This window comes from Bactrocera dorsalis, chromosome 3 (assembly GCF_023373825.1).
Source record: "Bactrocera dorsalis isolate Fly_Bdor chromosome 3, ASM2337382v1, whole genome shotgun sequence".
Classification (NCBI taxonomy): domain Eukaryota; kingdom Metazoa; phylum Arthropoda; class Insecta; order Diptera; family Tephritidae; genus Bactrocera; species Bactrocera dorsalis.
This window is the reverse complement of record NC_064305.1, coordinates 71,252,799-71,262,881: the sequence shown is the minus strand read 5'-3', so window position 1 is coordinate 71,262,881 and position 10,083 is coordinate 71,252,799.

Sequence of the window (10,083 nt, the reverse complement as noted above, 5' to 3'; positions counted from 1 at the left end):
CAACGCGACGCACAGAAGCTGCATGTGCAATAGTAACAACAACTTATTCTGCGTGTTTTGCGCTTGTTGTCGTTGTTTCTCAAATTTTTGTTTTTTTTTTGTGGTTGTTGTTTTTTTTTACTTTTTGCAACGGAGCGACCGTGTCTACGCCTTTTGTTGCATGTTGAACACTTGCGAAAAATATGTTGTGCCGCTGCGGTTTGTCCAGTTATTCAGGTGCGGCAATATTCGAGTCCCGAAACAAAGGTAGCAGCAACAGCAACAACATAAGCGACAGCCACAGGACCTAGAGAAAACGAAGTATTGTACACTAGTTCAACTAGCAGCACAACAACCATGCGTCTACTTAATGCGCCAGTGTGCGTGTACATGCGAGTAAGAGGTAGCTAAGGTCCTCCCCACGGGCATTGAAATTCATAGTTCCAACTACATACATACATATATACTTATATGTGTATTGTATCCAGCAAATGACTCGATCAGCGTTCCTTCAGTAGCAACATTTTATATACTTACAATATATATGTAAATATCATATTAATACATATCTACATACTATGTATGTATATACAAGTATAATATTTAATGCGCGTTTCAATCGCTACTGTGCACAGTGTTGTTTACTGGAACTATTTTCGATATTGCTGAGATGTAGGAAAACTCAAAATGGATCTCAGACAGTTTTGTGATTTCTCGACCCAGTACTATTTTGAGCACGCCCCAAAGACGGACAGATGGCGTCCTCTCGGCTCTATAGGTTACATTAAGTTAGATGACTGATCTCTCAGCTTTGCGAAGGGTTGACACTTAGATTACTTTGTGCTTTTCTTTGTTATGCCAAAAAGAATAAAACCTCTTGCAGTTAAAAATCTGTCATCGGCAAAAATGCCCAGACCCCATCACAAATCTGCTTTGGCGTTTTATTTCTACCTCTACTATTTCACTAATGACCAGAAGGACCTTGGGACTGCCGGGCTGAGTTTACTGATTTGGTCTGAGACATAACAGCAAAGGAGTGAATCAGAAAATGCCAACGAAACTCACACCTGTTCCCTTTCCGCAGTTATAAAGATTGAAGTACCTGAAGAAGGGAGCTCAACAGCCTTACAGTTTCATGAACACCGACAGGCACCCATATCACTCTAATTAGTCAAGAGTCAGAGGTCTGGACATCCTTTCTCTAGTTTTTGGCGCACAGTTAGCGAACTCAATGATAATATCGGTGCTCTTTTATTGTAGTGGAAAGTCACCATACTGAAGGAAGCTGCGCTCTGGAGCAATAAATGTACTGCTACCGTTATAGCATCCGCATGGATTAAACCGCAGTGGTCAGAGAGCCTAAAACTAGAGTTGGTGGAAAGTTCCCTATAGTGTAATCCTCCATCAACCCTTCCCGCAAGTTTTGATCCATCCGTAAGCAAGCTCACCGCTCCTCTTCTTCGGTGATTCCTTCCCTTCTATGATATGTGAGCATAAAAGAGACTAGGTTCGGCGACCTAATATTCTACTTTTTTTAAATTAAATCAATTCCAGAGTGCCCTAGCGGCTATGTCTTCTGTTTTTGGTGAGAGTCTCCACCTTTAGCCGATGTCCCCAAGCAGCTGTGGAGGGCAACCGATGCTTTCATTGCTATTTCTTCAATGTCGAGTTTCCAAGTGAGCTTCCTGTCCAGCGTGTGCCTTAGGTACCTACCTGTGTCAACAGGCCGAAGACGCGTTCCTCTTATTAATGATAGAGGTTCCTCCGGCATTTTATACTTGCTAGTGAATAAAACCAGTTCTGTCCTGTTGGATTTATGGAAAAGCTCTTTTAAGCCGGCCAATGTATTCAAAAATGTTCCCTCAACCAGGAGAGCTACATTATCGGCATAGGCATATACTCGCTACAGGGAATGGAACAGGCTTTGTTTTTTTCTTAGATGGAATTGTGGCTTTAGGTCTCTGAAGTGGGCGTAAGGGGTTATATGGGTTTCAAAAAATCGTTTTTTTTTATTGTTTTATTAAATCTAAAATATTGTCCCAAATTTTTAAGTTTATCCAAGTAATAGTTTCGGAGATACAGCCTTGAGAACTTGTGTGCTTGAAGCTAGCTAAGAAAAGTGCGCCGTTTTTAAACACGTTTTTCTTGAAACTGTGTTTTTGAAGTCGGTTGTCAAGATTTCTTGAGAACTACTCAACCGATCTTCGTGAAGTTTTACACAGTTCTTTGAGATAATTGTATCTCAAAGGCTTGAATGAAGGATGTTTTTTTTCGATTACAACCATTTGAAAAAAAAACAATCGCGAAACTTTCTCTGAATTTTTTTTTTTCTGTAAAAATGTCTGCCAAAAAATCCAATTTTCAGCTTTTTTCCTTCGTCTAAATTCTAAGATAAGTCTTAATATATAATAAATAGTATTTTTTGAATTAAGATGATCTGCCAACGCGAAATGGCGTCGCAATGGCTGAGCTTAAAACATTTTCTTTCAAACTTTTCAGAATTTATTTGATAATAGTGCATGTATGCATGTAACAAAAAATTTTAATAAAATATTTCATTTTTATATGAGAAAAAAATTGTTTAAAAAAATCGGTTTTAATCCCTTGAAGAATACATCGTATTTGTTTTGCATTTTTCTTCAATTTTTTACCACTGCGTGCTTCAATGGAGGCCTAGGAGGTCGTTTTGGTGGCAACAGCATGTTCATACTTTCCGCCTAGGTTAGTAAAAAGAACAAAAATCCAAAGCACAGCATGCAACAGAATCGCCACTGCTGACATGAACAAAAGCCAGCGAACGAATACAAGCACACACACACAACTTAAAAGCCTTGCGTAGTACCCAGCATCCAGCATAGGTGCACACCTACTCACACATACATACATATATATTCATGCACATGCATGTTAAAATGTGCCTATGCACTTGTGTGTGTGTGTGTATGAATGTAAAACTGCATCGGGCGTCCACGGCTATGCACGGCAACGAGTGCTGTTATCCTCGAGCGTTGAGCGCCGCCGCCACGTACCAAACATGCATTTAACTGGTAGCTAATGCAGCGCACTTTAATGTTCGCTGCCAATTGATAGATGGTATTTTGCTGCGAGCATACTTCTTGCGATAGTTGTTGCAGTGAAGAGCAACGGCAACAGCAACAATAACACAGCGACAGCTTTGGCAACAACAGCAAACAACATTCAGTAGGGGCGTTAGCAACATGATTTTTACTCTCCATTGTTTTGTTTTCTTGTTTTTTACTTCTTACATGCTTTTGTTGTTTGCTGCTTTGGAAAAAATGTTGCTAAACAATATTCGCTACAAACTTTTATTTTTAACTCGTCGACCCATGCTTTGCTCGTTCCAAGTGAATATAACGAATTTACACGAAGATTTACAGTTAGCTTTGCAGCGAGCAACGTCACTTAGCGTTTAATTTTTTTACTGCCTTGCACAACAACAACAATCGGAAATATGAATACCATGTCTTCAGTTATATTCGCATATGAAGTAGCCGTCTGACCCGAATGCCCTTTATCAGCGTTCGCTTGCTCCTCGCTACCTCGCCTATAACTCGCTCGTTTAAAGGTGGCTACTTTGTTGCTCATCATCATTTATTATTTCGCTTATTAAGGATATTCGTCTGAAAGTGCCGTAAGCTGGTTAATGCTGTGCCCATTGCTGTAGAATACTACATGTTGTTGTTGCAGTTCTAAGACTGCATTCGTGTTAAGTGTTCGTACTGTACAATTTGCTAGTTTTAACCTTTCGCTAACGCCTACATTAACCCGAATTGTTGAGAAATGTGTAATTTGGCAAAAGATTTCGCTGAATAAAGCATAATCACGATTTGGTGTTAGAATTCGAAGATTACATGTAAGTTGCGAGTTACTGCTAGAGAGTAGTGAAAATTAGAGGTAATGCTTGTCTCATGTTTTTTAAACAAGTTGTACGAGGAAATTGCACAGTCTTGGAAATAGTATTGGTAGGTATAGCTTATGCGGCTATAGACGAAGTATAGAGCCATGTGCAGAAGATCACGCAACTGAGGAAAGTTCTATAATCGCTATTCACTTGGGAGTAGCCAAAAATTTTTTTTACTTATGGTTCAAGTAGCTCACGACTTCCGAGGCCTTAGACCGTCCTTGAAGACGAGCTAAAGTGAGAAAGCGAAACATCTCTTCCCAGGGTTGTGCGATGGGTTTGGAACCCACCACGTAAAAAACACCCGAATGATAAAGAGTCTGTCGATCTCAATACAAAACTACACGTTTAGGACTAATGAGCTCGGCAAGTGCTGGACCTTAACCAAAACTTGCACGGCTATAAAAATTCTCTGGTTTAGGGTAGAACATAGGATCTGTTTGTTCACAGGATTCGTCGTTACCCAATATACATATAGGGAGACAAAAACTTTTCTGAACGACAACTGTTAAGTTGCTAGGAATAAGAAGAGGTAGGTGAGAAGCTTACTCAACACCCTCTTCTGAAAGATGTGCTAAATGGACTGCAGCTCTTATTCCACAAACCATTTGATGAACTAAATTTGATAAGAGATGGCTCTTAGTTTAGTTTAAAAATAGGTAAAGTCGGATCATTACTTCGCCTAACTCCAATACAAAAAAAAAGTTCAAGGATTATAAAAGACTTAAAAAAAATTTTAGAGCACTTGATACCTCCGACATGAAGTTATAATATTGAAAAAGTAGCTAAAATAAGTAAGTTCTAGATATAGTGCAGATTAAAAAGGGAACCAGTTGGGCAAGATACTCCTATTATAGAGATAATCTACCTAATAACATCGCTCTTAAAGTTGAGACCACTGACTCTGAATATCGGTAGTAAATTTTAATAATTTCGACTCGTTGTTGGATCGTATATCTTTTGATGATGACATGGCAACCCTTACTGAAGAGAAATGTCAGAAGAGCGAGAATAAATATCGCTTAGTTTGCTGTCCCTACCGGTCTACTTTTGTAGTTCCCAATTCAAAAACGCTATATAAACAATAATTGGATTCGATTCGAGTTTACTTCTGATAAAATTTGACTGATTCATTTAGTTTGCTTCTGCAAACCGAATCGTTAACAATTTTTTGGTTGGATTAGTACCAACTCTTTTATATTTTGTGCGAGGTTTGGTCTCCATAAGTCAATAAGTTTGTCTTTGGCTGCTGTTTGCTCACGACAAGAAAGAACTTACCAACGAGTTTGCTTGTATTTTTTTGTTTCCATTGTAATCATAGAATATTATTATTTTGGGGAGTCTGCTTTAGCAAAAATGGCTCAAAGCATTGAAAGAAGATCGTTAAAATATAGAAAACTTGCGATCAGCCATCCATTTAGTGACGATAACATCAGAAAAAGTTCAAGAAACATTTCTTATGAATCATATCAACACATTTTGGTTAATGTTTTGGGTATGAAGCCGGTCAATGCTAGACTAAAGACACTTAGATCTTTAGGAAAAACGACTGCGAATAGAGCTTGGAAAATAGATGTTTGACAACATAATTGAAGACCCTCTCTACATACTTACTCCAATGCATCATAACTGGTTACAATGCATGGCTTCTTCAATATTAAGTCGAAATTGCCGAACAATCTAGCGAATGGCGAACCGGAAAAACCAAAATTCGCTGAAGGCACTTAAGTGAAACTGGATTAAGCGTTGACAGACTTTTATCTGTTCAGAAACATATTTTGAAGGCGATAATAATAAAGTTTTATATTAAAATACGTGATGATGTTTTCTTTTTTATGAGCTGGTACCGTCTATAGGTTTTAGAAATTTTTTTTCGACTAACAAAGTGGTTAAATCAAGATCTGGAATCGATATTAGTTTATGACTAAACTTAAGAAAATTTATCTAATAATAATTCCTGGACAGCAGTAGTCAAATATTCGAACAGAAAAAGAATTAGCGCCTAATTTCTATCTAAAGCTCAGTTTATGCTTAGAACATTGCAACAAAGACGGCTGCGGACAGCAACAATCAGCGCTACCAAACATTGTCATACCAAAACTGCTTAGTGCTTTTCACAAAGGCTTGCTGACATTGAACTTTATTCAAATTGTTTGTGCTCTTATTACTGCATGCTTAGCGGGAGGAGGAGTGGAGCTAAACGTCCACCTTCAACGCCAATGTAGCAACAACACAGTGGCCTGCAATACACACATACTCTTATATTCATATAACATTGCCACCGTCGTGCATTGTCGCTGCCAACGACAGCCGTCGCCGTTATGCGACTTATACGAGTTCGTACATCCGTTTGTCGTCTAACCGCAGGCTACACAACTCTTCATCCACCCAGTTTCTTTCGTGCTCCGGTTGTTGTTGTTGTTGTCTGTGTAGCACTTTATGGTCGCCACAAAGATGCCAAATGCTAAATAAAATTAAGGCAGCATAAAAAGATGATAAACACTAACAACAACAACAACAACAAATACACAATTGTATGCAACAAACGAATTGGGATCCATTGTATCGCCGTTCAAAAGTCGCTGCGAGGCTGAAACTCGTAAGCGTTTTTGAAGACCTCCAATGCAGCACGCGATTTATTTCCATTGAAATGATGCAAAGACACAAGCAATGAAGAACGGATGCGTTGCGGTGGCTATCACAACCACCAGCTATAATATGCAACAACAACAACAGCAACATCACCGACATAAGTTTAAGCTGCGGCCGACGGAAGCAACCAGATTTTGGGCAGGTACACAAGTATCAATGCGAAACGGCAAGAAATTCTCGAGAAGAGGGCTCACAGGCGCAGGCAGACGGCCAAACGCAAAATGCAAAGTAAACGACTCTGACTGAAACGCCTCGAAGACAAGGGCGGTACACAAGGTACAACCCGGCGTATGCTGCGCATGCGTTAACAACACTAGGACTAACCAAAGTTTAAAGTTCTGCATGGCATACTTTTTGCTAATGGGGTAAGGATGGCTTGCGTGTATGTGTGTAGCAACAGCGACCACTTCCCCACGCCTTAGGGTGTTTTATTTTCGGTCTTTGTATTTTATTTTCATTCTGTGTTAATGATTTCACTTGAATTTGCAAGTTTTTGGCTGTCTGTCTGTCTGCTTTATGGCGGCAAACAAGCTACTGATGATGCGCCAGTTCTGTCGCGTTTAGAATACATATATACATATTTGAGTATAAGACCGAAGTTTTAAAACATAAATAGTTCATATTTTAAGTAGTCGATTTTTGAATTCGAAATTTTTGATGACGCGTGGTTAAATAATTGAAATACGACGTTGAAAACTTTGCAAATGATTAATAAATATCATACTGGTAGCGAGGTTATAATTTTTGTATTCTTCTTCTTAATTGTCAAACACTTTTCCTGGTTCACGTTGCATTTCTCTTTCTTTATTGGCGTAGACACTATTGCATGGATAGAGGCGAGTTTACAACAGCGCGCCAGCAGTTCTTCCTTTTCGCTCTTTGGCGCTAATTGGCGGTTTCAAATGTAGCCAGGTCCTTTTCCACCTGGTCTTTCCAACGGGGTGAAGTTCTTCATCTTCCTCTGCTTTTCCCAGTGGGTACTTCGTCGAATACTCTCAGAGCTGGAGTAGTTTCATCCATTCGGAGAACATGACCTAGCCAGCGTAACCGCCGTCTCACGTCAACGACTGCGATATTCGGCGACTTCAAATTTTACGCAGAAGCTTTCTCTCGAAAGCTCGTAACCTCGACTCATCAGATGTTGTTCATACCTCTGGACCATATCACAGGACTTATAAAGTTTGGTCTTTGTTCGTCAAGAGGGGATTTAACTTCTCAATTGTCCGAAATAACACTTGTTGGCAAGAGTTATTCTGCGTTCGATTTCGAGGCTGACATTGTTGGTGGTGTTAATACTTGCTCCAAGATATACGAAATTATCTACGGCTTGGAAGTTATGACTGTCAACAGTGACCGATTTGACGCATGGTGAATATCTGGTCAGCTGTTGATTAATGCACCCTGATAAGGTCCAATCAGTTTTTTGACGGCGGGCTTTCATTTTTCACACAATACGCTCGATAGCACCTATAATGCGATGTTGCGTAGGCTTATCCCACAGTAGTTGGCGAATTTGAATAGCCTGACCGGCAAGCCTTTGGTCCCTGCTGATTTGTTGCTCCTTCGACTGGTAATTGCTATTCGAACTTTTTCTTGTCCAAACAATGGAACGTCAGCTAACTCCTTTGTTATGCTTTCACTGTCATTCGGAAGGCTGGAGAAGTCAACAGTGATAGTGACAGTTGTGGACATCAGTCACTTGATGACCTCTCTGGGGGTTTTACAAGAGTATGCTAGAACCCTCCTGTTAGTCGCGCATCGGAGGATGGTGTCATGTGTAGAAGTTCAGAGAAGTGAGGAAAGTTTTTTGAACGCCATTCACTTGGGAGTGGCCAGAAACTATTCTTTTGCATATGGCTCAAGCGGCTTCCGACTTCGGGTTTTAGACCAAGTATCCTATGGGTAGCCAAAAACAGCTCTTTGAAGGCCAATTAAAACAAGAAAACAGCCTCAAATGAGAGACCTTCCTTTTGCTGTAAACGTGTGAAGGATTACGATAGGTGGCTGATCCTGCTAGAAGCTAGGGGTGTCATACTTGGACTACTATATCTATACAAGTTCTTTGTGAAGCTAAATAAACACTGCTGTAGTTGGATATTGCCTGCCGACAAAACTCTTTTAGCCTATCATAAATCGTTTAGGTGTTTTATTTCTATGTCTGCTATTTCGCCTGGATGTCTAAGAATGTGATAATTCCAGAAAGAATTGTTGACATAATTCTATCTCATCTTCTTCCAAGCAACATGTTTGTATATAGTACTTTTCAATCTTACCTCATGAATCCCGATTGGACAGTGGCCGGTTAGAAATGCTAAAACTATAGAAAGGTTAACTTTGTTAAAGTCGAAGAGCTCATTAGACCACTTTCGAGTTACTCAGCAGATCTTCACTAGTATGAAGTATAAATTCAGTCAACTTAAGGCTAGTACCTTTGCCCTCCTATCAAAGTGGATGGTCGCAACGCAATGATCAGAAGTCCGTGTCCCATATAATTTTTTTCCTCTCTGTAGCTCTACCAGCAGTTGTTCAATATAATCATCACATATTTTATAGGGTTCAGAGCTATTTTGTTTTTCAAGTCTGCCTAGACGCAAACTGTCACCATAAGACACTGCTATCCCAAAGCGGAATCTTATCAGATTCATCTTTTTACTGAATTAGTTTCAAAAACTTATATTAACAGCAGCAACATGTAAACAAGCGAACACAACAATCAGACACAAAAGATCTTGAAAAACCCTGCGATGATCAGCTATAATCCCTCAAACTCCAACGGCAGCTGATTACAAATTGAAAATTCAAAGATAAATGCATTTTTAATTGGAACACAAAACTCCACGTGTTAACAATTCATTTTCATGCTGCACGAAGCGCCAACAACAACAGCAACAACACGAACAATGCATGCATGCAAGGCGCATGCGCGTAGTTTACTTAGCATAATCTGGATGTATAATATATGTATATGCATGAGGGTTGTGTGTGTATACGCGAGCGTGAAAGAATGCTTAAGTAATCGCTGGTAAGATTTTCTTTAAATGCTAATAAAATATAGATTTATCATATTTTTGTTGCGTTGCCATACATATTTGCTACAAACACGCAAGCGCGAGCAGCAGGGAAGTTGTAGAGACTTGTGACTACAACATACATATGTATGTATGCATAAAGCTTAGTATGATCAAAAAAAAAAAGGTTTTTGTAGCAACTTAGGCTTGATTCTTCAAAACTGCTACGCACCTGAGTCTCTTCAATTTCGCCGCGTCATTCCTTGCTTGGCTTTTACCACGGCTAGTGCTGTTGTTATTGTTGTTGCTGGTGTGATTAGTTGATGAGCAAACAAGTTAACATTTTCATTATTTGATTGTGAGTGCTTACAATTTCATTTCATTTCGTATAGATATTCGTGGGGTGGAGGTGAGGTGTATTTTTTTAAGCCGTCACATTGCCACTTGCCACTTGGTGCTCGCTTGACTTGAGTGGCACCAAGTGCGAGCATTTTAAAGTCTTAACGCGGGCAGCTGCACACA